Source organism: Saccostrea cucullata, unplaced genomic scaffold, assembly GCF_032062105.1.
Source record: "Saccostrea cucullata isolate Sc308-1 unplaced genomic scaffold, CSIRO_AGI_Scuc_v1 ctg1272, whole genome shotgun sequence".
In the NCBI taxonomy this organism is placed as follows: Eukaryota; Metazoa; Mollusca; class Bivalvia; order Ostreida; family Ostreidae; genus Saccostrea; species Saccostrea cuccullata.
The window spans coordinates 11791-14499 of NW_026921815.1; the positions used below are offsets into that span (position 1 = coordinate 11791).

At 33.3% G+C, this 2709-nt stretch overlaps 1 long non-coding RNA gene across 1 annotated transcript; it reads right to left on the bottom strand.

Annotated features, from left to right (window-relative positions):
• Positions 1–802: 802 nt before the first annotated feature.
• LOC134260759 (uncharacterized) lies at positions 803–2469 on the bottom strand. Its single transcript, XR_009990623.1, has 3 exons — positions 1695–2469; positions 1387–1499; positions 803–1141 (listed from the first exon to the last, which is right to left on the bottom strand). It is a non-coding gene; the product is annotated as an uncharacterized LOC134260759 (long non-coding RNA).
• Positions 2470–2709: the final 240 nt, after the last annotated feature.

Here is a 2709-nt window from a genome sequence, read left to right on the forward strand (position 1 = left end):
AAGAATAATAATAATAAGAAACAGTAGAATAACTATAAGGTCTTCCGTGAAGACGGAAGACCTTAATAATTTTAACATGAACTGTAAGTTATAATTCTGTTATCTGGTTAATAAGTTAATAAACATCATTTAACCACAGCTTTGCCATGAAAGCGGTCGTTTTTAAAGTATGCCGATAACAATATTATTTTGATGATCTCTGCTTTAAACAATGCAAAGTTTGCTGAAAAAATAGTTATACGGTATAAATTGTGAACGTTTCATTAACTATGATGCCAAAAAACAATGAATTTATTCAAGAATTCATTTTACGTACTATCGGCAAAATATCACGACGACGACCCAGCATGGTTTTTTTTCAATATCAGACGTGCAGATTTACATGCATACACATGTACTTGTGTTTAATTCATAACTGCACATTTTGTTTTAGCGAAATTGTACATTAAAAAAATAACTTGAAGTATTTTCAATCAGAAATATGTTTTTATATACATGTAGATGTAATAATATGAATAGAAATGCTAAATGGTATTTCTAAGAACGGTAACTCTACTTCTTGTTTTCTAAAAGATGGGAAATTCGATTCATCGCCAAATTCGTTATACCGCCATGATTTCTAAATTACAAAAGGTGGCGGTTTATCGAGAATTAACTGTACCTTATTTCTTAAGTAAGACTGAAAGTCCATTGTGCCCCCCCCCTACCCCCATGGGTTGAAGAGGCCTGAAAGTACACTATCTGAGGATGCTTCCATTTAAGTTCCATCTTTCCTGGCCCAGTGGTTCTTGAGAAGAAGTTAACAGATGGACAGACAGACGCCGAACAAAATGTGATCTGAAAAGTTCACTTGAGCTTTCGGCTCAGGTGAACTAAAAAGCTACTAGTATTTAAAAACTATATACTTCCATATATTTTACTATACACTGTACAGTGAGACTGGCAAACAGACATCGTGTTTCCAGTATACTTTCAAAAAAAATTAGGGGTGACATATTAAATGGTTCTAAATATTTGATATGTGTTCAGAATAAATGCACTTTACCTGGATTTTGAAGATTGCTTAAGGTGATGAAATATATTCACTTTCTTGTGATTATCATGTTCTGTTTATGTCAGCAAGCCTTTATACTGAGTTAACCTACAATTATAAAAAAAAAAATAATTAAAAATCATTTATTTGAAATGTAATATCTTCAACATATATGATATTCATAGATAGAAATCAAATTTTATGTGCAGCGTCTGATTCAAAGCAAACTTTTAGTACAGTGAAAGCAACTTGGCTTTAAATTTGTCTCTTTAGCATAAACTCTAGATCAAGTTGTAAAATTTTTCTAAATGAAAATTATGAATAAACTATGTATATACTATTTCATAAATAACCTTTGTTCCTGTATGGTTATCCTGAAAAACATCAATTCAAGGAGGCACCAAGGAATGGTATATAGAGGCTGTAGTCTGCTCTATTCTCCATGCCTTGCATACAAGTATCTTTTCTGTATTATGCAGTAAAAGAAAAAATCTTAATGCTTATTAAAATGTTTCTGAACAAAATATTGACAAGTGTCAAGCAGTGACAAGTACTTAACTCAACTGGAATTTTAAAAAATCAGTTGGGGTGTGTGAATGTAAATTTCACTGTCATTACATTTACTGTGGGAATTGTTTACATTTTGTTCCACTTTCAATACCTGTTTTGTGTTCCAATGGCATAATAATTTAGACAGCTGGGTTCTTCCGAGTCTCGACGACAAAGTCCGATTTGATCCATTTCACAGTGTTTCAGAAGTGCAAGTCAGATGTGATACCGAGTTCCAGCTGTTTAAAATACAATAAAAAAAAATATCAAATCGGGTTTTTTTTCTCGATAATGGTGAAACCAATTAAGATGAACTGTTAGAATCAGGGAAAACATCGCTCACATTGTGTGTTTAACTTCAACTTCGAGATCGGAGATGGTTATTGTTCAATTGTACAAGATTTCTACTTTCACTTTCGAATTTTCTCCGTATCGTACGTAGGGTGGCAGTACAGATGTACCGGCAGGCTTCAGTGTTCAAACAAATTTAACCAACTGAACAATAAATAGACCTAATAAAAATAGTAATGCTGATATACAAATATCCAACACAGGAGAGATCTGGCACGTCGTTCACAGCCTACGACACAATAGCCTGCAAGGACTGTTGAGTAATTATGCGTTATGTTGCTGTACATAAAGTTCAAACATTTAGGGACCTCTGAAATTATGAAACTCTCAAAAACGTAATATAACAAAGACTACAAAATACTTACTTTTAACAGAGACTTGATAAATCCTTTTTCCTCTGTGTTTTCAATTTCTGTTACAGCTGGTGACGTCAAACATGACGTACAGTTTCGTCCGATAAAAACAAAACCGATCCTGAGAAAAGCTACGGACCATTTTTAGCCGGAAAAAATCCAAATCCAAGTTGACATTTTGAAAGATAGACATAGAGCTTATAATTGTCTAGATAAATTACTTTTTTAAGAATGTATGAAAAAATGGACGAGGTGAAGAGGGTGCTAACAGTTAGAGCACCTCCCTTTCCCAAACCCACACGTGTACACACCCTTACACACACACAGGCACTTGTGTCGGAAATAAATTGTGTCGGAAATACCTTTTGAACCTATGGTATAATATTAACACAACTGTTATCTTTATATATTGGGGTTAAAAAT